The sequence below is a fragment of the Somniosus microcephalus genome, chromosome 11, assembly GCF_052327205.1.
Source record: "Somniosus microcephalus isolate GS21.2 chromosome 11, FLI_Smic_1.0, whole genome shotgun sequence".
Taxonomy (NCBI): domain Eukaryota; kingdom Metazoa; phylum Chordata; class Chondrichthyes; order Squaliformes; family Somniosidae; genus Somniosus; species Somniosus microcephalus.
In genome coordinates this window covers 235,055,136-235,081,096 of record NC_140997.1, presented here as the reverse complement: position 1 = coordinate 235,081,096, position 25,961 = coordinate 235,055,136, and positions in this window count along the sequence as shown.

Here is a 25,961-nt window from a genome sequence, read left to right as displayed (position 1 = left end):
AAATATCGCAAACGGGGCGCAAATGGGGCGCTGCGCACACCGATGACGTCATCGGTGGTGGCGCAGCGCAAATGGCTAACGCCACCATTAGCGCCCCTGCTGAATATCGCGGGAGGCGCAGCCAGTGGCGCTACAGCCACTGACTGCCTCTTTCGGCGCTAACAGGTGGCGCTACTCACCCAATTTTTCCTCCTATGACTCGAAGGTGGTGGTGAGCCGCCTTCTTGAACCGCTGCAGTCCGTGTGGTGAAGGGGCTCCCACAGTGCTGTTAGGGAGGGAGTTCCAGGGTTTTGACACAGCTCATGTGTCATCTGAACCCCTCAATTATATTTCCTTACTCCGTCCTGTTCATTATTCTCGGTGTAACGTGAACTCAGCACAGCCCAGGGGTCAATCCTGGGACCTCCTGCCCTCTGTGGCTGGATGTCACGTACCTGGACTCTTGGCCACCGGGGGAGAAAGCTTGAACTGGAGAAAGAACTTGCATTTCTATAGCGCCTTCCCCAACCTCAGGATGTCCCAAAGCGCTTCACAGCCAATGAAGTACTTTTTGAAGTGTGGTCACTGTTATAATATGGGAATCGCGGCAGCCAATTTGCGCACAGCAAGCTCCCACAATTAGCAATGTGATAATGACCAGATAATCTGTTTTAGTGATGTTGGTTGAGGGATAAATATTGGCCCCAGGACACCGGGGAGAACTCCCCTGCTCTTCTTCAAAATACTGGCCGTGAGATCTTTTACATTCACTTGAGAGAGCAGACATCCCTCGGCTTAAACGTCTCATCCGAAAGGCGGCACCTCCGACAGTGCAGCGCTCCCTCAGTACTGCCCCTCCGACAGTGCAGCGCTCCCTCAGAACTGCCCCTCCGACAGTGCGGCGCTCCCTCAGTACTGCCCCTCCGACAGTGCAGCACTCCCTCAGTACTACCCCTCCGACAGTGCAGCGCTGCCTCAGTACTGCCCCTCCGACAGTGCAGCGCTCCCTCAGTACTGCCCCTCTGACAGTGCAGTGCTCCCTCAGTACTGCCCCTCCGACAGTGCAGCACTCCCTCAGTACTGACCCTCCGACAGTGCAGCGCTCCCTCAGTACTGCCCCTCCGACAGCGCTGCGCTCCCTCAGTACTGCCCCTCCGACAGTGCAGCACTCCCTTCGTACTGCCCCTCCGACAGTGCAGCGCTCCCTCAGTACTGCCCCTCCGACAGTGCAGCACTCCCTCAGTGCTGCCCCTCCGACAGTGCAGCACTCCCTCAGCACTACCCCTCCGACAGTGCAGCACTCCCTCAGTACTGCCCCTCCGACAGTGCAGCACTCCCTCAGTACTGCCCCTCCGACAGTGCAGCACTCCCTCAGTACTACCCCTCCAACAGTGCAGCACTCCCTCAGTACTACCCCTCCGACAGTGCAGCACTCACTCAGTACTGCCCCTCCGACAGTGCAGCGCTCCCTCAGTACTGCCCCTCCGACAGTGCAGCGCTCCCTCAGTACTGCCCCTCCGACAGTGCAGCGCTCCCTCAGTACTGCCCCTCCGACAGTGCAGCGCTCCCTCAGTACTGCCCCTCCGACAGTGCAGCGCTCCCTCAGTACTGCCCCTCCGACAGTGCGGCGCTCCCTCAGTACTGCCCCTCCGACAGTGCAGCACTCCCTCAGTACTACCCCTCCGACAGTGCGGCGCTCCCTCAGTACTGCCCCTCCGACAGTGCAGCACTCCCTCAGTACTACCCCTCCGACAGTGCAGCACTCCCTCAGTACTACCCCTCCGACAGTGCAGCACTCCCTCAGTACTGCCCCTCCGACAGTGCAGCACTCCCTCAGTACTACCCCTCCAACAGTGCAGCGCTCCCTCAGTACTGCCCCTCCAACAGCGCTGCGCTCCCTCAGTACTGCCCCTCCGACAGTGCAGCGCTCCCTCAGTACTGCCCCTCCGACAGTGCAGCACTCCCTCAGTACTGCCCCTCCGACAGTGCAGCACTCCCTCAGTACTGCCCCTCCGACAGTGCAGCGCTCCCTCAGTACTGCCCCTCCGACAGTGCAGCGCTCCCTCAGTACTGCCCCTCCGACAGTGCGGCACTCCCTCAGTACTGCCCCACCGACAGTGCAGCGCTCCCTCAGTACTGCCCCTCCGACAGTGCGGCACTCCCTCAGTACTGCCCCTCTGACAGTGCGGCGCTCCCTCAGTACTGCCCCTCCGACAGTGCAGCACTCCCTCAGTACTGCCCCTCCGACAGTGCAGCACTCCCTCAGTACTGCCCCTCCGACAGTGCAGCACTCCCTCAGTACTGACCCTCCGACAGTGCAGCGCTCCCTCAGTACTGCCCCTCCGACAGCGCTGCGCTCCCTCAGTACTGCCCCTCTGACAGTGCGGCGCTCCCTCAGTACTGCCCCCCGACAGTGCGGCACTCCCTCAGTACTGCCCCTCCGACAGTGCAGCACTCCCTCAGTACTGCCCCTCCGACAGCGCTGCGCTCCCTCAGTACTGCCCCTCTGACAGTGCGGCGCTCCCTCAGTACTGCCCCTCCGACAGTGCAGCACTCCCTCAGTACTGCCCCTCCGACAGTGCAGCACTCCCTCAGTACTGCCCCTCCGACAGTGCAGCACTCCCTCAGTACTACCACTCCGACAGTGCGGCGCTCCCTCAGTACTGCCCCTCCGACAGTGCAGCACTCCCTCAGTACTACCCCTCCGACAGTGCAGCACTCCCTCAGTACTACCCCTCCGACAGTGCAGCACTCCCTCAGTACTGCCCCTCCGACAGTGCAGCACTCCCTCAGTACTACCCCTCCGACAGTGCAGCGCTCCCTCAGTACTGCCCCTCCAACAGCGCTGCGCTCCCTCAGTACTGCCCCTCCGACAGTGCAGCGCTCCCTCAGTACTGCCCCTCCGACAGTGCAGCACTCCCTCAGTACTGCCCCTCCGACAGTGCAGCACTCCCTCAGTACTGCCCCTCCGACAGTGCAGCGCTCCCTCAGTACTGCCCCTCCGACAGTGCAGCGCTCCCTCAGTACTGCCCCTCCGACAGTGCGGCACTCCCTCAGTACTGCCCCACCGACAGTGCAGCGCTCCCTCAGTACTGCCCCTCCGACAGTGCGGCACTCCCTCAGTACTGCCCCTCTGACAGTGCGGCGCTCCCTCAGTACTGCCCCTCCGACAGTGCAGCACTCCCTCAGTACTGCCCCTCCGACAGTGCAGCACTCCCTCAGTACTACCCCTCCGACAGTGCAGCACTCCCTCAGTACTGCCCCTCCGACAGTGCAGCACTCCCTCAGTACTGACCCTCCGACAGTGCAGCGCTCCCTCAGTACTGCCCCTCCGACAGCGCTGCGCTCCCTCAGTACTGCCCCTCTGACAGTGCGGCGCTCCCTCAGTACTGCCCCCCAACAGTGCGGCACTCCCTCAGTACTGCCCCTCCGACAGTGCAGCACTCCCTCAGTACTGCCCCTCCGACAGCGCTGCGCTCCCTCAGTACTGCCCCTCTGACAGTGCGGCGCTCCCTCAGTACTGCCCCTCCGACAGTGCAGCACTCCCTCAGTACTGCCCCTCCGACAGTGCAGCACTCCCTCAGTACTGCCCCTCTGACAGTGCAGCACTCCCTCAGTACTGCTCCTCCGACAGTGCAGCACTCCCTCAGTACTGCCCCTCCGACAGTGCAGCACTCCCTCAGTACTGCCCCTCTGACAGTGCAGCACTCCCTCAGTACTGCTCCTCCGACAGTGCAGCGCTCCCTCAGTACTGCCCCTCTGACAGTGCAGCACTCCCTCAGTACTGCCCCTCTGACAGTGCAGCGCTCCCTCAGTACTGCTCAAATCTCTGGAGTGGGGCTCGAACCCAAAGGCGAGTTACCCAATGAACCATAGCCATTGTACTTGTAGGACATCTGTTTCATGAAACAGAGATGTGGAATTATTTGGGGGCCGGTTGAGTGAGCTGACAAGCGGTTTTGCAGTGGGAGGTTCTGCTGGCAGAGGGTGACCAGGGAGAAGTCGCTGCGGGATTTGACGGGTTGCTGGCTCTGAATACTTCAGCTGGAACATTGCAGCACAAAATTGCCGAGCAAATTAAAGCGAGTCTGGGGAAACTTCAGCATGAACTGGGACCATGCCAAGTGGCAGACGGCCAAGTCCAGTCTAGTCGAGGCAGTCCGGCACAGACAGGACGGTCAGTGAGGTCAGTGATGTAACATTCTGCAAGACTTGAGATCGGAAAGGAATTGCTCAGCTCAGCACTTTCCCAGACTCATTTCGTTAATAATTAAACAAAGAAATCGCTAATTATTTCAGAACTGGTGTCATCTCTTTAAAAAAAACGTGTTCGTCCTGACGGCTGGTTTAGTAAATGCAGCGACAAGCTCGACACTGACCCGTATTGACCGGGGGTCCCACACTGACCGGGGTCCCACACTGACCAGAGGTCCAACACTGACCCACACTGACCCACACTGACCAGAGGACCCACACTGACCAGAGGTCCAACACTGACCCACACTGACCGGGGGTCCCACACTGACCGGGGTCCCACACTGACCAGAGGTCCAACACTGACCCACACTGACCCACACTGACCAGAGGACCCACACTGACCAGAGGTCCCTCACTGACCCACACTGACCGGGGGTCCCACACTGACCAGAGGTCCCACACTGACCCACACTGACCCACACTGACCGGGGTCTCACACTGACCGGGATCTCACACTGACCAGAGGTCCCACACTGACCCACACTGACCGGGGTCTCACACTGACCGGGGTCTCACACTGACCAGAGGTCCCACACTGACCCACACTGACCAGGGGTCCCACACTGACCCACACTGACCGGGGTCTCACACTGACCGGGGTCTCACACTGACCAGAGGTCCCACACTGACCCACACTGACCAGAGGTCCCACACTGACCCACACTGACCCACACTGACCAGAGGTCCCACACTGACCCACACTGACCAGAGGTCCCACACTGACCCACACTGACCCACACTGACCAGAGGTCCCACACTGACCCACACTGACCAGAGGTCCCACACTGACCCACACTGACCGGGGTCTCACACTGACTGGGGTCTCACACTGACCAGAGGTCCCACACTGACCCACACTGACCAGAGGTCCCACACTGACCCACACTGACCAGAGGTCCCACACTGACCCACACTGACCAGAGGTCCCACACTGACCCACACTGACCCACACTGACCAGAGGTCCCACACTGACCCACACTGACCAGAGGTCCCACACTGACCCACACTGACCGGGGTCTCACACTGACCGGGGTCCCACACTGACCAGAGGTCCCACACTGACCCACACTGACCCACACTGACCGAGGCCTCACACTGACCGGGGTCTCACACTGACCAGAGGTCCCACACTGACCCACACTGACCCACACTGACCAGAGGTCCCACACTGACCCACACTGACCCACACTGACCAGAGGTCCCACACTGACCCACACTGACCCACACTGACCCACACTGACCCACACTGACCCACACTGACCCACTGATGCGCCATCAATTACTCCAAAGACTGAGGTTAAGCGAGTAACAACCAGGCTTTTATTAACTAAAGAATGAAGGTCTAGTCTCCAGTGGTCGACCCGTCCAGAATACTAAGGGACTGCGAGGTAGTCACTTATATACCTGGAATAGTGGGAGGAGTCAGCCGAGGCATGTCCAGACCTGTACCTAGTGGAATACACATACACATACAGACAGGTATAACAGTGGTTTACCACATTCACCCCTTGTTTAAAAATGAGTCCGGCGGGGTGAAGTGTATTTAAAAGTTCGTGTATTGGAGTCTCTCCGGAGGTCTTGTCTGCCGCTGTGATCGACGTGGCGACGGCAGGGGTGGTGGAGCTTCCGGCGTCGCGTCCCGTGTAGGCTGGGGCACTGGAGTGTAGTCCTCGTGGGTGACGGTCCAAGGCGAGCCGGCTGCTGGGGTTGGATATCGGGTCGTGGGGGCGGTGGTAATGGGTAGTGGGTTACAGCGGTCCCCGAGGGTGTCGTGGGGGGGGGGTGGTAATGGGTAGTGGGTTACAGCGGTCCCCGAGGGTGCGAGGTCTCGTATGGAGACTGTGTCCTCCCGCCCGTCTGGGTACGCAATGTAAGCATACTGGGGGTTGGCGTGGAGGAGGTCGACCCTCTTGACCAGGGGGTCCATTTTATTGGTCCTCACGTGTCTTCTCAGTAGTACCAGCCCTGGGGACGTCAGCCATGGCGGTAACGCTGTCCCCAATGTGGACTTCCTTGGGAAGACAAACATTTTCTCGTGAGGGGTGGCATTGGTGGCAGTGCAGAGCAGTGACCGAATCGAGTGGAGCGCATCGGGGAGCACCACCTGCCAGCGGGAGGTCGGAAGGCCCCTAGACTTTAAGGCTAGTAGGGCGGCCTTCCAAACTGTTGCATTCTCTCTTTCCACCTGTCCGTTCCCCCGGGGGTTGTAACTGGTGGTCCTGCTTGTGGCTATACCCCTAGCGAGCAGGTACTGGCGGAGTTCGTCGCTCATAAACGATGAGCCCCGGTCGCTATGGATATAGCTGGGGAAACCGAACAGGGTGAAGAGGCTGTTCAGACATTTAATGACCGTGGCACTGGTCATGTCCGGGCAGGGGATAGCGAACGGGAAACGGGAGTACTCGTCAATGATGTTGAGGAAGTACACATTGCGGTCGGAGGAGGGGAGAGGACCTTTAAAATCGACGCTCAGGCGTTCGAAAGGGCGAGTGGCTTTTATCAGGTGGGCTCTGTCTGGTCTATAAAAGTGCGGTTTGCACTCAGCGCAGACTTGGCAGTTCTTGGTCATGGTCCTGACCTCCTCAATGGAGTAAGGCAGGTTGCGGGCCTTGATGAAGTGGAAGAACCTGGTGACCCCCGGGTGGCAGAGGTCATTGTGGAGGGCCCTCAGCCTATCGATCTGCGCGCTGGCGCAGGTGCCACGCGATAGGGCATCTGGGGGTTCATTGAGCTTCCCAGGCCGGTACAAGATCTCGTAATTGTAGGTGGAAAGTTCGATTCTCCACCTCAAGATCTTGTCATTTTTGATTTTGCCCCTCTGCTTGTTGTTGAACATAAAAGCAACTGAACGCTGGTCAGTGAGCAGGGTAAATCGTTTTCCGGCCAGGTAGTGCCTCCAATGACGCACAGCCTCCACAATAGCCTGGGCCTCCTTCTCGACCGCGGAGTGTCTGGTCTCCGGGCCCTGGAGGGTTCGTGAGAAGAATGCCACAGGTCTCCCCGCCTGATTAAGGGTGGCGGCCAGAGCGAAGTCGGACGCATCGCTTTCCACCTGGAAGGGGATGGATTCGTCCACTGCGTGCATGGTGGCTTTGGCAATGTCCTCCTTGATACGGTGGAAGGCCGAGCAGGCCTCTGCCATCAGGGGAAAAGAGGTGGATTTGATCAGCGGACGGGCTTTGTCTGCATAGTAGGGGACCCACTGGGCGTAGTAGGAAAAAAACCCTAGGCACCTCTTCAGAGCTTTTAGGCAGTGGGACAGTGGGAGTTCCATAATGGGACGCATCCGGTCCGGGTCGGGACCGATGACCCCGTGTTCTACAACACAGCCAAGGATGGCGAGGCGGTCTGTGCGGAATATGCACTTCTCCTTGTTATATGTCAGGTTCAGGAGTTGGGCGGTGCGGAGGAATTTCTCGAGGTTTGCGTCATGGTCCTGCAAGTCATGGCCGCAGATGGTCACATTGTCTAGGTAAGGGAAAGTGGCCTGCAGCGCGTTTTGATCGACCATCCGGTCCATCTCCCTTTGGAAGGCGGAGACCCCGCTGGTAACGCCAAAGGGAACCCTAAGGAAGTGATAGAGGTGGCCGTTTGCCTCAAAAGCAGTATACTGGCGGTCTTCGGGGCGGATGGGGAGCTGGTGGTATGCTGATTTCAGGTCAATGGTCGAAAAGACGCGGTACTGCGCGATCTGGTTGACCATGTCAGCTATGCGGGGGAGTGGGTAGGCGTCCAGCAGAGTGTAGCGGTTTATTGTTTGGCTGTAGTCGATGACCAGGCGTTGTTTCTCGCCGGTCTTAACGACCACAACCTGGGCTCGCCAGGGGCTGGAGCTGCCCTCAATAATCCCCTCCTTCAGGAGCCGCTCCACTTCGGTTTTGATGAAAACCATGTCCCCGGCAATGTATCGCCTGCTCTTTGTGGCGATGGGCTTACAGTCGGGGGTGAGGTTCGCAAACAGTGGGCGGGGTGGGACTCTGAGTGTGGAGAGGTTGCATCTGGTGCGCGGCGGGCAATTTGGAGGCTGCTGGCTGCGGACTGTGAGTGGGGGGAGGGGGCCACCGTAAGCCATCGTAACGCTTTTGAGGTGGCACTGGAAATCCAACCCCAGTAGAACGGCAGCGCAAAGTTGGGGCAGGACCAGGAGTTTAAAATTATTGAACACAGTCCCGTCTACTACTAGTGTCACCACGCAGTAGCCGCCAATGTCCGCTGGCTGGGACTCGGCGGCCATAGAAATCCGCTGGTGCGCAGGCAGGACTGGGAGAGAGCAACGCCGCACCGTGTCGGGGTGGATGAAGCTCTCTGTGCTCCCGGAGTCAAAAAGGCAGTTTATTGCATGGCCGTTTACCTTAACGTCCATTTTGGACCGAGCTAGTTGGTGCGGCCTCGTTTGGTCCAGCGTAACAGAGGCCAGCGTAGGGGTCGGTGTGTTGCTGCGGGTATCAGATGGGGGGGGGTTGGCGGCCTGCTGCGTCCCGGCTGGTGTCCAAGATGGCGGCGTCCATGATTCCCATGTGGCTGGAGTCGTCCAAGATGGCTGCTGCTGCGGTGGTTCGCACATGGCTGGGGAGGCCCAAGATGGCGGCCTGCACGGCCCACACGCGGCGCTGTTGGGGGCCCAAGATGGCGGCTCGCACGGCCCACACGCGGCGCTGCTGGCGTTCGGGGTGGCTTTGGCCTTGCAGACGCTAGCGTAGTGTCCCTTTTTCCCGCAGCCCGAGCAGGTCGCATTCTTCGCCGGGCAGCGCGCTCTGGGGTGTTTGGCCTGGCCACAGAAGTAGCATTTCTGGCCTTGGGATACTGCTGTCTGGCTTTGGGACACTGCTGCGGTGGTTGGGCCGTTGTTGGGCTGTGGCTGGGGTGGCACGGTGCTATGGGGCTGTCCTACCGTGTCCCAGGTTGTCATTCCCCGCGGCGTCCACGGTGCAGAGGAGTAGGCATCCATGCCCCGGTAGGCTGCGTCCAGCGTTAGTGCGATTTCGGAGGCTTTGTCGAGGGTGAGGTCACTCTGCTCCAGCAGTCGCTGTCGGGTGTAGTTGGACCTGTGGCCCGCTACGAAGGCATCCCGGATCAGTTCCTCCGTGTACTTAGTGGGCGTTACCGCCTTACACCCACAGGCCCGGCCAAGCACGGACAGTGCTTGGAGGTATTCCTCAGTCGATTCCCCAGGTTGTTGCTTGCGACTCCCCAGGAGGTGCCTGGCGTAAACTTCGTTCACAGGGCGCGTGTACTGGGTCTTGAGGAGCTGGAGGGCGGCTGTGTACGAGGTCGCGTCCCGGATGACTGAGTACGCTCGGTGGTTCACCTTGGAGATCAGGACAGACAGTTTGTCCGCATCCGTTACGACCGCAGTGGAGGCAGTCAGGAATGCCTCGAAGCACATGAGCCAGTGAGCAAACTTGGTGGAAGTGTCCGCTTCCCGACTGTCCAGGTCCAGGCATGCTGGTGTGAGGATCTTCTCCATTATAAAAAAATTTAGTTAATAAAATTGATGCGCCATCAATTACTCAAAAGACTGAGGTTAAGCGAGTAACAACCAGGCTTTTATTAACTAAAGAATGAAGGTCTAGTCTCGAGTGGTCGACCCGTCCAGAATACTAAGGGACTGGGAGGTAGTCACTTATATACCTGGAATAGTGGGAGGAGTCAGCCGAGGCATGTCCAGACCTGTACCTAGTGGAATACACATACACATACAGACAGGTATAACAGTGGTTTACCACACCCACACTGACCCACACTGACCCATACTGACTAGAGGTCCCACACTGACCCACACTGACCAGAGGTTCCACACTGACCCACACTGACCGGGGGTCCCACACTGACCAGTGGTCCCACACTGACCCACACTGACCAGGGGTCCCACACTGACCAGAGGTCCCACACTGACCAGGGGTCCCACACTGACCAGAGGTCCCACACTGACCCACACTGACCAGAGGTCCCACACTGACCCACACTGACTGGGATCTCACACTGACCAGAGGTCCCACACTGACCCACACTGACCGGGGTCTCACGCTGACCCACACTGACTGGGGTCTCACACTGACCCACACTGACTGGGGTCTCACACTGACCAGGGGTCCCACACTGACCAGGGGTCCACACTGACCCACACTGACCAGAGGTCTCACACTGACCCACACTGACCAGAGGTCTCACACTGACCCACACTGACCTGAGTTCCCACACTGACCCACACTGACTGGGGTCTCACACTGACCAGAGGTCCCACACTGACCCACACTGACCCACACTGGCCAGAGGTCCCACACTGACCCATACTGACCAGAGGTCCCACACTGACCCACACTGACCAGAGGTCCCACACTGACCCACATTGACCAGAGGTCCCACACTGACCCATACTGACCAGAGGTCCCACACTGACCAGAGGTCCACACTGACCCACACTGACCATTGGTCCCACACCGACCCACACTGACCAGAGGTCCCACACTGACCCACACTGACCCACACTGACCCACACTGACCAGAGGTCCCACACTGACCCACACTGACCGGAGGTCCCACACTGACCCACACTGACCAGAGGTCCCACACTGACCCACACTGACCGGGGTCTCACACTGACCAGGGGTCCTACACTGACCCACACTGACCGGGGTCTCACACTGACCAGGGGTCCCACACTGACCCACACTGACCGGGGTCTCACACTGACCAAAGGTCCCACACTGACCCACACTGACCAGGGGTCTCACACTGACCAGGGGTCCCACACTGACCCACACTGACCAGGGGTCTCACACTGACCCACACTGACCAGCGGTCCCACACTGACCCACACTGACCAGCGGTCCCACACTGACCCACACTGACCAGAGGTCCCACACTGACCCACACTGACCAGGGGTCCACACTGACCCACACTGACCAGAGGTCCCACACTGACCCACACTGACCAGAGGTCTCACACTGACCCACACTGACCGGGGGTCCCACACTGACCCACACTGACCGGGGTCTCACACTGACCAGAGGTCCCACACTGACCCACACTGACCAGGGGTCTCACACTGACCCATACTGACCAGAGGTCCCACACTGACCCACACTGACCAGCGGTCCCACACTGACCCACACTGACCAGAAGTCCCACACTGACCCACACTGACCCACACTGACCAGAAGTCCCACACTGACCCACACTGACCCATACTGACCAGGGGTCCCACACTGACCCACACTGACCAGAGGTCCCACACTGACCCACACTGACCAGGGGTCTCACACTGACCCACACTGACCGGGGTCTCACAATGACCAGAGGTCCCACACTGACCCACACTGACCAGGGGTCTCACACTGACCCACACTGACCAGAGGTCCCACACTGACCCACACTGACCAGCGGTCCCACACTGACCCACACTGATCAGAAGTCCCACACTGACCCACACTGACCCATACTGACCAGGGGTCCCACACTGACCCACACTGACCAGAGGTCCCACACTGACCCACACTGACCCATACTGACCAGAGGTCCCACACTGACCCACACTGACCAGAGGTCCCACACTGATCCACACTGACCAGCGGTCCCACACTGACCCGCACTGACCAGAGGTCCCACACTGACCCACACTGACCAGAGGTCCCACACTGACCCACACTGACTGGGGTCTCACACTGACCCACACTGACTGAGGTCCCACACTGACCAGAGGTCCCACACTGACCCACACTGACCAGGGGTCTCACACTGACCCACACTGACCAGGGGTCCCACACTGACCAGGGGTCCCACACTGACCCACACTGACCCACACTGACCAGAGGTCCCACACTGACCCACACTGACCGGAGGTCCCACACTGACCCACACTGACCAGAGGTCCCACACTGACCCACACTGACCGGGGTCTCACACTGACCAGGGGTCCCACACTGACCCACACTGACCGGGGTCTCACACTGACCAGGGGTCCCACACTGACCCACACTGACGTGGGTCTCACACTGACCAAAGGTCCCACACTGACCCACACTGACCAGGGGTCTCACACTGACCAGGGGTCCCACACTGACCCACACTGACCAGGGGTCTCACACTGACCAGGGGTCCACACTGACCCACACTGACCAGCGGTCCCACACTGACCCACACTGACCAGCGGTCCCACACTGACCCACACTGACCAGAGGTCCCACACTGACCCACACTGACCAGGGGTCCACACTGACCCACACTGACCAGAGGGCCCACACTGACCCACACTGACCAGAGGTCTCACACTGACCCACACTGACCAGAGGGCCCACACTGACCCACACTGACCAGAGGTCTCACACTGACCCACACTGACCCACACTGACCGGGGGTCCCACACTGACCCACACTGACCGGGGTCTCACACTGACCAGAGGTCCCACACTGACCCACACTGACCAGGGGTCTCACACTGACCCATATTGACCAGAAGTCCCACACTGACCCACACTGACCCACGCTGACCAGAAGTCCCACACTGACCCACACTGACCCATACTGACCAGGGGTCCCACACTGACCCACACTGACCAGAGGTCCCACACTGACCCACACTGACCAGGGGTCTCACACTGACCCACACTGACCGGGGTCTCACAATGACCAGAGGTCCCACACTGACCCACACTGACCAGGGGTCTCCACACTGACCCACACTGACCAGCGGTCCCCACACTGACCCACACTGACCCACACTGACCAGAAGTCCCACACCATGACCCACACTGACCCATACTGACCAGGGGTCCCACACTGACCCACACTGACCAGAGGTCCCACACTGACCCACACTGACCAGAGGTCCCACACTGACCCACAACTGACCAGAGGTCCCCACACTGACCCACACTGACCAGGGTCCACACTGACCCACACTGACCAGAGGGCCCACACTGACCCACACTGACCAGAGGTCTCACACTGACCCACACTGACCAGAGGGCCCACACTGACCCACACTGACCAGAGGTCTCACACTGACCCACACTGACCCACACTGACCGGGGGGTCCACACTGACCCACACTGACCCGGGGTCTCACACTGACCAGAGGTCCCACACTGACCCACACTGACCAGGGGTCTCACACTGACCCATATTGACCAGAAGTCCCACACTGACCCCACACTGACCCACGCTGACCAGAAGTCCCACACTGACCCACACTGACCCATACTGACCAGGGTCCCACACTGACCCACACTGACCAGAGGTCCCACACTGACCCACACTGACCAGGGGTCTCACACTGACCCACACTGACCGGGGTCTCACAATGACCAGAGGTCCCACACTGACCCACACTGACCAGGGGTCTCACACTGACCCCACACTGACCAGAGGTCCCACACTGACCCACACTGACCAGCGGTCCCACACTGACCCACACTGACCCACACTGACCAGAAGTCCCACACCATGACCCACACTGACCCATACTGACCAGGGGTCCCACACTGACCCACACTGACCAGAGGTCCCACACTGACCCACACTGACCAGAGGTCCCACACTGACCCACACTGACCAGAGGTCCCACACTGACCCACACTGACCAGAGGGTCCCACACTGACCCACACTGACCAAAGTCCCACACTGACCCACACTGACCAGAGGTCCCACACTGACCCACACTGACCAGAGGTCCCACACTGACCCACACTGACCAGAGGTCCCACACTGACCCAACACTGACTGGGGGTCTCACACTGACCCACACTGACTGAGGTCCCACACTGACCAGAGGTCCCACACTGACCCACACTGACCAGGGGTCTCACACTGACCCACACTGACCGGGTCTCACAATGACCAGAGGTCCCACACTGACCCACACTGACCAGGGGTCTCACACTTACCCACACTGACTAGAGGTCCCACACTGACCCACACTGACCAGGGGTTTCACACTGACCCACACTGACCAGGGGTCCCACACTGACCCACACTGACCAGGGGTCTCACACTGACCGGGGGTCTCACACTGACCGGGGGTCTCACACTGACCGGGGGTCTCACACTGACCAGGGGTCCCACACTGACCAGGGGTCTCACACTGACCAGGGGTCTCACACTGACCAGCGGTCCCACACTGACCCACACTAACTAGGGATTTTCTCCATTCATTCGATATAGAAGCATTTTTTAGAGAATGAATTTCTGCTACTACCTGATGTTTTGTACAGAGGAAGTCTCCCCTTTACAAGGTTCAGGGTCGATCTCTGAGCTTCCTGAGTTATCTGATGTCGGCCGGGAGTGGCAGCTAAAATATTAAGATTCTTGTCAACATCCTTAGATTGGACGGGAAATCAGGAAGATTCTTCGCCTGATTACTAACTGGTGACTCTGTTGGAAATGATCCTGTGGAACACTAATTGAGATCAGGATTGGGCTCAGCTGTACTTCTTCATGTGGCTGAACAGCACACGTGGAAAAACTGGGCATTTGTCAAGGTCTGCGCCAATGACACTGTATTCCAGCAAGGGCCAGGAGGGGAGCAGCGGGATCTGTCCAACATAGAAAGAAAAAACTTTAATGACCTCAGGGCATCCCAAAGTGCTTTACAGCCAATGTAGTACTTTTTGAAGTGTAGTCACTGTTGTAATGTAGGAAACACGGCAGCCAATTTGCGCACATCAAGATCCACAGCAGCAATGTGAAAATGATCAGATAATCTGTTTTAGTGATGTTGATTGAGGGATAAATATTGGCCCCAGGACACCAGGGAGAACTCCCCTGCTCTTCTCTTGATTAGTGGCCGTGGGATCTTTAACATCCACCTGAGAGATCAGACGGGGCCTCGGTTTAACATCTCATCCGAAAGGTGGCACCTCCGACAGAGCCGTGCTCCCTCAGTGCTGCCCCCTGACAGTGCAGTGCTCCCTCAGTACTGCCCCTCCGACAGTGCAGCGCTCCCTCATTACTGCCCCTCCGACAGTGTGGCGCTCCCTCAGTACAGCCGCTCCGACAGTGCAAGCACCCCCTCAGTACTGCCCCTCCGACAGTGCGGTGCTCCCTCAGTACTGCCCTCCGACAGTGCGGCGCTCCCTCAGTACTGCCCCTCCTACAGTGCAGCGCTCCCTCAGTACTGCCCCTCAGACAGTGCGGCGCTCCCTCAGTACTGCCCCTCCTACAGTGCAGCGCTCCCTCAGTACTGCCCCTCAGACAGTGCAGCGCTCCCTCAGTACTGCCCCTCCGACAGTGCGGCGCTCCCTCAGTACTGCCCCTCAGACAGTGCAGCGCTCCCTCAGTACTGCCCCTCCGACAGTGCGGCGCTCCCTCAGTCCTGCCCCTCGGACAGTGCAAGCGCTCCCTCAGTACTGCCCCTCCGACAGTGCAGCGCTCCCTCAGTACTGCCTCTCCGACAGTGCGGCGCTCTCCTCAGTACTGCCCCTCCGACAGTGCGGTGCTCCCTCAGTACTGCCCCTCAGACAGTGCGGCGCTCCCTCAGTACTGCCACTCCGACAGTGCGGCGCTCCCTCAGTACTGCCCTCAGACAGTGCAGCGCTCCCTCAGTACTGCCCCTCCGACAGTGCGGCGCTCCCTCAGTACTGCCCCTCCGACAGTGCGGCGCTCCCTCAGTACTGCTCCTCCGACAGTGCGGCACTCCCTCAGTACTGGCACTGGGAGTGTCAGCCTGGATTTTGTGCTCAAGTCATGAACCAACGACCTTCTGACTCAGAGGCGAGAGAGAGAGAGAGGGGGAGAGAGAGAGAGAGCGCTGCCCCTGAGCAAAGACAGACAAAGCCCTAGATGAGTGTAATCAGCTGAAGACTATTTGCAAAGTACACGAGTAAGACTCACTGAACAGGCCACAGGGCAGAACGTGCTGTGATACTTTGCGATTGTTGTTTTTCTCACCATCTGTCAAGATGCAGTGATTTATTTGGAAAAATTCTGAATATGATTTGGATTCCAAATATTGGCAGCTGGAACTTAAATTAGGGAATTTTCTTTGGGAAGTGATGTTGTTTCAGGGTGTTCAACTCTGCCAGAAATGTGGTCGAGCTCAAGAAGCCACAGAAACTTACCAGAGTGTGTTTGAGTAAGAGACGAGATGGGCCCTGATTTCAACATAGTGAGGGTTGAGGGAGGTGGAAGAGCGTGTGGAATGGTGCAGGGGGTGGTGACACAGGGTGGGGGCGATTGGGAGTTTAGGAGGAGCATAAGTGGAAGATTCAGAGGCGCACTGACCGTAAGGATAGGTGTCAGCCGTGGCTCAGTGGGCAGCACTCTCTCTCAGTTCAGTTCAGTTCAGTTCAAATGCTTTATTGGCATGAAAGTTTACAGAGAACCATATTGCCAAAGCTTACATAGCAAAAAGGTACAGTTTTCCAACATTCTGTAGGTGTCAATCGATTTGACATTTGTTGGGTACATACAATATTACTTTTAAACAATATTAATTTTAAACAGTCTTTGTACTTCATTTGGTACGTTCAATATTAATTTTAAACAGTCTTAATTTTAAACAGTCCTCAGGTTGTGACATGTTGTTACATATTTGGCTCCTAGGTATGGTCTGTCTCCTTCTCCTAGGACTAATCTCAATTTTGACAGGTCATCCAATTCCTTGAAATCTGGGGTTGTTTGGCTTAGCTTGTTGAATAATATGTTTCTTGATGTGTTGAATTTTTCGCATTTTAGGAGGAAATGCATCTCTGTTTCAACCTCGCCGGCCAGACATTGATCGCATATTCTATTCTCTCTAGGCTGCCAGGATTTCTTGTATCTGCCTTTTTCAATTTCCAGTTGGTGGTCGCTTAATCTGTACCTGGTGAGGGTCTGTCTCTGTTTTGTGTCTCTGATGGTCGTGAGGTAGTCTGCCAGTTTATATTCTCTTTTTAGGGCCCGGTAACATTCTAATCTGCTTTGGCTTTCGGTTATTTTGTTCCAATGTTCCAGGTAGGTTTCTTTGCATTTTTAATGATTTGGTTCACTCGGATTGGTGTTTGGACGGCTGTGTTGGTCTGGGGCTGGTCAGGGTCCGGCTGAGTACTTAGTTTCAGTAGCAGCTGACTCAGGGGACTTTTTTCTGGGTTTAGCTCTTGGGTCTGAAAGGCTTGAAATGAAGGGTGTCTGGGGAGCTAGATTTGAGGTGATTTAGGAAGTTTAGTGCTCGTTTTTGGATGTTTATTATCAGTGGGTATCTGCCTCGTTCGGCTCTGCATGCATTTGTTGGCGTTTTTCTTTGGGTGCGAAGGATGCTTCGGCAGAATTCTGCATGTAGGGCTTCTATTGTGTGTTTTTCCCATTTAGTGTAGCTTTGGTGATTTAGCGGGCCCCATACTTCACTACCGTACAGTGCAATGGGCAGGATTATGCTGTCAAATATTTTGAGCCAGATTTTGATTGGGATTTGGATGTTGTGGATTTTCTTTTTATTGCATATAGGGCTCTTCTGTGCTTTTTCTTTTAGTGCATTCACTGCTATGCTGAAGCTCCCTGATGCTGTAATAGTTAGACCAAGGTAGGTGTAGCTCATAGTGTGTCCTATAGTGGTATCACTGAGGGTAAACTGGTATTTGTTTCCTGACATCTGGGCCTTTTTTGAAAAATCATGATGTTGGTTTTCTTTAGATTTACTGTTAGTCTCTCTCTCTCAGTCTCTCTCTCTCTCTCTCTCTCACTCTCTCTGTCTCTCTCTCTCTCTCTCTCTGTCTCTCTCTCTGTCTCTCTCTCTCTCTCGTTCTCTCTCTGTCTCTCTCTCTCTCTCTCTCTCTCTCTCACTCTCTCTGTCTCTCTCTCTCTCTCTCTCTCTTGTCAATTCAATTCAATTTTTCAATTCAAATGCTTTATTGGCATGAAAGTTTACAGGGAACCATATTGCCAAAGCTTACATAACAAAAAGTACAGTTTTCCAGCATTCTGTAGGTGTCAAACAATTCTGACCTTCGTTGGGTACATACAATAATACTTTAAACAATATTAATTTAAACAGTCGTTGTACATCGTTGGGTACATTCAGTATTAATTTTAAACAGTCCTCAGGTTTGTGACATGTTGTTACATATTTGGCACAAGGTATGGTCTGTCTCCTTCTCCCAGGACTAATCTTAATTTTGACAGGTCATCCAATTCCTTGAAATCTCTCTCTCTCTCTCTCTCTCTTCTCTCTGTCTCTCTCTCTCTCACCTCTGAATCAGAAGGTTGTGGGTTCAAAATCCCGCACCACACAACTGAGCCCCATAATTCAGGCTGACACTCCAGTGCAGTACTGAGGGGAGCGCCCGCACTGTCAGAGGGGCAGTACTGAGGGAGTCGCCGCACTGTCGGAGGGGCAGTACTGAGGGAGCGCCGCACTGTCGGAGGGGCAGTACTGAAGGGAGCGCCGCACTGTCGGAGGGGCAGTACTGAGGGAGCGCCGCACTGTCGGAGGGCAGTACTGAGGGAGCGCCGCACTGTCGGAGGGGGCAGTACTGAGGGAGCGCCGCACTGTTGGAGGGGCAGTACTGAGGGAGCGCCGCACTGTCGGAGGGGCAGTACCGAGGGAGCGCTGCACTGTCGGTAGGGTCAGTACCGAGGGAGCGCCGCACTGTCGGAGGGGCTGTACTGACGGAGCGCCGCACTGTCGGAGGGGCAGTACTGAGGGAGCGCCCGCACTGTCGGAGGGGCAGTACTGAGGGAGCGCCGCACCTGTCGGAGGGGCAGTACTGAGGGAGCGCCGCACTGTCGGAGGGGCAGTACTGAGGGAGCGCCGCACTGTCGGAGGGGCAGTACTGAGGGAGCGCCGCACTGTCGGAGGGGCAGTACTGAGGGAGCGCCGCACTGTCGGAGGGGCAGTACTGAGGGAGTGCCGCGCTGTCGGAGGGGCAGTACTGAGGGAGTGCCGCACTGTCGGAGGGTCAGTACTGAGGGAGCGCCGCACTGTCGGAGGGGCAGTACTGAGGGAGCGCCGCACTGTCGGAGGGTCAGTACCGAGGGAGCGCCGCACTGTCGGAGGGGGCAGTACTGAGGGAGCGCTGCACTGTCGGAGGGGCAGTAACCGAGGGAGCGCCGCACTGTCGGAGGGGCAGTACTGAGGAGTGCTGCACTGTCGGAGGGGCAGTACTGAGGGAGCGCCCGCACTGTCGGAGGGGGCAGTACTGAGGGAGCGCCGCACTGTCGGAGGGGCAGTACTGAGGGAGCGCCGCACTGTCGGAGGGGCAGTACTGAGGGGAAGTGCTGCACTGTCGGAGGGGGCAGTACTGAGGGAGCGCCGCACTGTCGGAGGGGCAGTATTGAGGGAGCGCCGCACTGGCGGAGGGGTCAGTACTGAGGGAGCGCTGCACTGTCAGAGGGTCAGTACTGAGGGAGCGCCGCACTGTCGGAGGGGCAGTACTGAGGGAGCGCTGCACTGTCGGAGTGTCAGTACTGAGGGAGTGCCCGCACTGTCGGAGGGGCAGTACTGAGGGAGCGCCGCACTGTCGGAGGGGCAGTACTGAGGGAGTGCCGCACTGTCGGAGGGGCAGTACTGAGGGAGTGCTGCACTGTCGGAGGGGTCAGTACTGAGGGAGCGCCGCACTGTCGGAGGGGCAGTACTGAGGGAGCGCCGCACTGGCGGAGGGTCAGTACTGAGGGAGCGCCGCACTGTCGGAGGGGCAAGTACTGAGGGACCGCTGCACTGTCGGAGGGGCCAGTACTGAGGGAGTGCTGCACTGTCGGAGGGGCAAGTACTGAGGGAGCGCCGCACTGTCGGAGGGGTCAGTACTGAGGGAGTGCTGCACTGTCGGTAGGGGCAGTACTGAGGGACCGCTTGCACTGTCAGAGGGGCAGTACTGGAGGGAGCGCCGCACTGTCGGAGGGTCAGTACTGAGGGAGTGCTGCACTGTCGGAGGGGCAGTACTGAGGGAGCGCTGCACTGTCAGAGGTGCCCTCTTTCAGGTGAGTCATTAAACCGAGGCCCCCATCTGCTCTCTCAGGAGGATGTAAAAGATCCCATGGCACTATTTGGAAGAAGAGCAGGGGGAGTTCTCCCCGGTGTCCTGGGTCAATATTTATCCCTCAATCAACATCACTAAAAACAGATGATCTGGTCATTATCACATTGCTGTTTGTGGGAGCTTGCCGTGCGCAAGTTGGCTGCCTCATTTCCTGCATTACAACAGTGACTACATTTCAAAAAAAGTATTTAATTGGCTTGTAAAGCGTTTTGGGACGTCCTGAGGTGGTGAAAGGTGCTATATAAATGCAAGTTCTTTATTTCTTTATTAATCCATTTGAGTTGGAGAAAGCGGGATACCGTTAGAATATCCACGATTCCAAGCAATGTGGTAACCTGCGATTGCTCACTGCTGAGTGAGGTTCCAACTCTGATCCGTCTGGAATTTCCCAACGACGGTGATATTGACAGGAGCTTTGTTTCCAGCATTTCTCGTGTCACCTTACAAGGTCCCACAAACAGTTGGGAAACATGCTGTTAATGGCCAGTGTTTGTATATTGGTGAATAGCACTGATTACGTTGACAGCCGCTCAGCATATGTCAAAGTTCAGATTTCTCTCCCCACTCACCCCACCCCACCTTCCCCGCCACCCCCACCTCCTCCACCTCCCCCACCCCCACCCTCACCCTCACCTCCCCCACACCCTGCCCCCCGCCACCCCTGCCCCCACCCCACCTTCACCCCCCAGCCCCCCACCACCCCCACCTCCCCCCCGCCCTCAACCTCCCCCACCTCCCCCCCCGCCCCCACCTCCCCCACCCCACCTCCACCCTCACCTCCCCCACCCCACCTTCACCCCCACCCCACCCCACCTTCCCCGCCACCCCCACCACCCACCCTCACCCTCACCTCCCCACCCCCCCCACCCCCCCCACCCCCACCCTCACCCTCACCTCCCCCCACCCCCACCCCCACCCCACCTTCCCCGCCACCCCCACCCCCCACCCTCACCCTCACCTCCCCCACCCCCCCACCCCCACCCTCACCCTCACCTCCCCCCACCCCCACCCCACCCCACCTTCCCCGCCACCCCCACCCCCACCCTCACCCTCACCTCCCCCACCCCCCCACCCCCACCCTCACCCTCACCTCCCCCCACCCCCACCCCACCCTCACCTTCCCTGCCGTCCTTACCCGGTCTGGGCCTGTAGGCGACTCCAGTCCCTCACCAACGTGGTTGAGTCTTAACTGCCCCTCTGAATTGGCCGAGTGAGACCCTCAGTTTGTATCAAACCCGCTCCCAGCTGTTCAAGTAGAAGGCCCACCCCCACCTTCTCCAGGCAACTGGGGATGGGCAATAAATGACGGCCTTGCCAGCGATGCCCACATCCCGAGATTTAAAAAAATAAAATAAACAACAACAACTTGCATTTATACAGCGCCTTTAACCTAGTAAAACGTCCCAAGGTGCTTCACGGGAGCGATTATCAGACAAAATTTGACATCGAGCCACGTAAGGAGATACTAGGACAGGTGACCAAAAGCTGGGTCAAAGAGGTAGATTTTAAGAAGCATCTTAAAGGAGAAGAGAGAGGCGGAGAAACATCAAAACATAGAAGATAGGAGCAGGAGTCGGCCATTCGGCCCCTTGAGCCTGCCCCGCCATTCAATGAGATCATGGCTGATCATCCAAATTCAGTACCCTGTCCCTGCCTTCTCTCCATATCCCTTGATCCCTTTAACCTTAAGAAATATATCCAACTCCTTCTTGAATATATGAGAGGTTTAGGGAGGGAATTCCAGAGCTTAGGGCCCAGGTGGCAGGGCAAAGGAAATTGGGGATGGACAAGAGGTGAGAATTGGAGCAGCGCAGAGATCTGGGAGGGTTGCGGGGCTGGAGGAGGATACAGAGACAGGCAGAGTAAAAAAAAAATGACTTAAACTTTAAAAATCACATTGCAACAAACCAAGGCATCTAACGTCAGTCTGCTCTCAGGACATGAGATTGGATCATCTTTTCAATTGGTTTGTCGAGTCAATCAGTGTTTGATTATTAACATGTAACATTTCCCAGATGAAGCCTCGCTCCGTACAGCCATTGTTCTGCTTCACATAAGGGGAAATGTTCCCAACTGAACCATACTGTTCATGGCTTTGAGTCCCGGCCAACTATCCCAGATGTTCTTGTTGGACGGAGCACAACTTGAAGAAGCGAGGAAAGGTTCGATGGCCAGGCTGCAAGCTGATTGCACTCGATAACAACCCACACTGTGTCTGCAATTGTCGAATTGTAAGGCGCTGATTCAATTTGTACGGGAACGAACATTCCCCCGATTGTAAATTCATTCTCCTTCTAACGTTTTTCGGCCTCACTGGGATCTCAGATTTCAGGAAATTGCTTCCATAAACGGTCTCTTGCCACATGCAGTAAAACAAAGAACTCCCCTTTTATACAGCACATCATCACATCCTCAGGACGTCCCAAAGCATTTTGGAGCCAGTCACGTTCTTTTTGGAATGCGGTCACTATTGTTATAGGCAAAACCCATTTGCGCACAGCAAGGTCCCACAACCAGCGATGAGATAACTCGCCAGATAATCTGTTTTTGAGTGCTGTTGGTTGTGGGTAAAATATTGACCCCAGGACACCGGGGAGAACGCGCCTGCTTTGCTTTGAAAAATGCCGCGGGATCTTTTACGTCCACCTGAGAGGGCAGACGGGGCCTCGGTTTAACGTCTCATCCGAAAGACAGCAACTTCGACAGTGCAGCGCTCCCTCAGTACTGCCCCTCCGACAGTGCAGTGCTCCCTCAGTACTGCCCCTCCGACAGTGCAGCGCTCCCTCAGTACTGCCCCTCCGACAGTGCAGCGCTCCCTCAGTACTGCCCCTCCGACAGTGCAGCGCTCCCTCAGTATTGCCCCTCCGACAGTGCAGCACTCCCTCAGTACTGCCCCTCCAACAGTGCAGCGCTCCCTCAGTACTGCCCCTCCGACAGTGCAGCACTCCCTCAGTACTGCCCCTCCGACAGTGCAGCACTCCCTCAGTACTGCCCCTCCAACAGTGCAGCACTCTCTCAGTACTGCCCCTCCGACAGTGCAGCGCTCCCTCAGTACTGCCCCTCCGACAGTGCAGCACTCCCTCAGTACTGCCCCTCCGACGGTGCAGCACTCCCTCAGTACTGCCCCTCCAACAGTGCAGCACTCTCTCAGTACTGCCCCTCCGACAGTGCAGCGCTCCCTCAGTACTGCCCCTCCGACAGTGCAGCGCTCCCTCAGTACTGCCCCTCCGACAGTGCAGCACTCTCTCAGTACTGTCCCTCCGACAGTGCAGCGCTCCCTCAGTACTGCCCCTCCGACAGTGCAGCGCTCCCTCAGTACTGCCCCTCCGACAGTGCGGCTCTCCCTCAGTACTGCCCCTCCGACAGTGCGGCGCTCCCTCAGTACTGCCCCTCCGACAGTGCAGCGCTCCCTCAGTACTGCCCCTCCGACAGTGCGGCGCTCCCTCAGTACTGCCCCTCCGACAGTGCTGCACTCCCTCAGTCCTGCCCCTCCGACAGTGCGGCGCTCCCTCAGTACTGCCCCTCCGACAGTGCAGCGCTCCCTCAGTACTGCCCCTCCGACAGTGCTGCACTCCCTCAGTACTGCCCCTCCGACAGTGCGGCGCTCCCTCAGTACTGCCCCTCCGACAGTGCGGCGCTCCCTCAGTACTGCCCCTCTGACAGTGCAGCGCTCCCTCAGCACTGCACTGGATTGTCAGCCTAGATTTTGCGCTCCAGTCTGTCTCAGAGGCGAGAGTGCTACCCAATTTTTTAAAATTTGGATTTATTTAACATTAAAAACATTTACAACATGGTGATCATTCCATTGTATCATACAAATCCATTCCGCCACTCTGCACAGCCATTCCTCCACCACATAATAACATCAAAACCTGAAGTTTAATTTGTTTCCCGTGACATATACTAATCGATTGTACTTTAAGAACAGATCATAAAATACTATCTTCAATTCCATTCTGAATGGAACATCCACAGAGTCTTATAATGACCTTTAGCTTATATTTAAAATACTTTTTTAGGTTTATTCTCCTCGCCTTAAAAACAGAGTATTCCTTCTTTGCACAATCACGAATCTAGCCAAACTGAACATTAAATTAATCGCCGCTCCGCTGGACTCAGGCAGACTCTCCTGCAACCCCCATCTCAAAATTGATTCCCACGGGACTCCCATTCCCGCTCTTCGGTCCCCACCCAGCAAAAAAACCTCACACAACTGTCGAACGTAGTAATTAAAATCCTTCAACTGTGGAGATAAAATGGGACAGAGTCTCATCCCCTGTCCCACACACTGGGCAAGTTGCCACCTGCACTCACCCAACCTTACATAAGACAGTCACGGTAAAAATCCGGTTACGAGCCAATTTGAAATCCAGTTCAATCCACGCTGGACATTTAAAATTCCCCCACACTCCCTTCCAAATCCTGTTGAAGTCCAGCTCTGGGTATATACTCTGCCAAAACTCCTGACCAACCGGTGTCTCGAATCTCCATTCTCTAACTACCCCGTAGAAATCTCGAGTATTGAGCCATATTATTGGCCTAAAGTGTAATGTTGGGCAGGAAATCAAAGATTTGGATTTAGGGTTAGAGAGAGTGGGGTGCATATTTACAGACAGTACTAAAATAGGAAACACAGTAAATCATAATGAGGAGCAAAGGAAGGGGATATTGATAAGATGGTGGAATGTTCAAGCATATATCAGATGGAGTCCAAGGCAGTAAGTGTGAGGCGGCTCCTTGGAGTAATCTCTATGTAGGACAACAGGAGTACTCCCTGCTCTTCAAATAGCACCATGGGACAGGAAGAAGACAGAGAGAACTTGCATTTATATAGTGCCTTTCACGTCCTCAGGGAGTCCCAAGGCGCTTTACATTCAATGAAGTCCCTCACACAACACCTAATACAGATTATCTTGTCATTTATCTGATTGCTGTTTGTGGGATCTTGCTGTGTGTAAATTGGCTGCCGCGTTTCCTACGTCACAACAGTGACTACACTTCAAAAAGTCCTTCATTGGCTGTAAAGCGCTTTGGGACGTCCTGAGTTCATGAAAGGCGCTATAGAAATGCAAGTCTTTCTATCCTTACACTGACAGCAATGCTGCTCTGAGCTTCTGAGGCTGTGTTGAGTGAACAGACCTCAGCCCGAAGCAATGGGTGCAGACACCACACTTGCCCTCAGCGTCCCTGGGCTGGAGAAAGGAGACATTGGCTGTCTTTCCCCCTTTGTTGGCTGCCCATTGCTGGGCGGTGGGCATGTGTGGGCAGTGGGCGAGGACAGAATTGGGCTGGCCTCTCGTTGTGCCCTTGGCGCGGGTCCAGGGTCACGCTTGAAGGTAGGCCTGTTGGGCGAGGTTTTGGAGGGCAGTCATTGCTGGTGGATCTCCTACCCTGGCCAAGGTGACAGTGCCTTCAGGAGAGGAGAGGAGAAGTGGGAAACGCACGGACAATGGCTGCAACCACTGAACTCTAACAAGTCGCGATATTGGAGTTGCAGAATCAATAACCAGAGATCAGTGCACTGCAGAATGATCAAACCTGTGTGTCTACGTGCAATGTTACACAAATACAGACACTTATTGATTGGCCTTTGGAAATTTGACTCCAGTTTTTCTTCAATTAAACTTCAAAGTTCTTTCACTGGCGTTGCTACGGAGATCCACGCAACCCTTTAAATGTTAACTGTGAAGGCCAACACTATATTTGTTCAGGTTGTAGAAGATTAATGTTTAACTTGATAATCTTATGTCTCTGTGTTTTACTTATGTCTATAG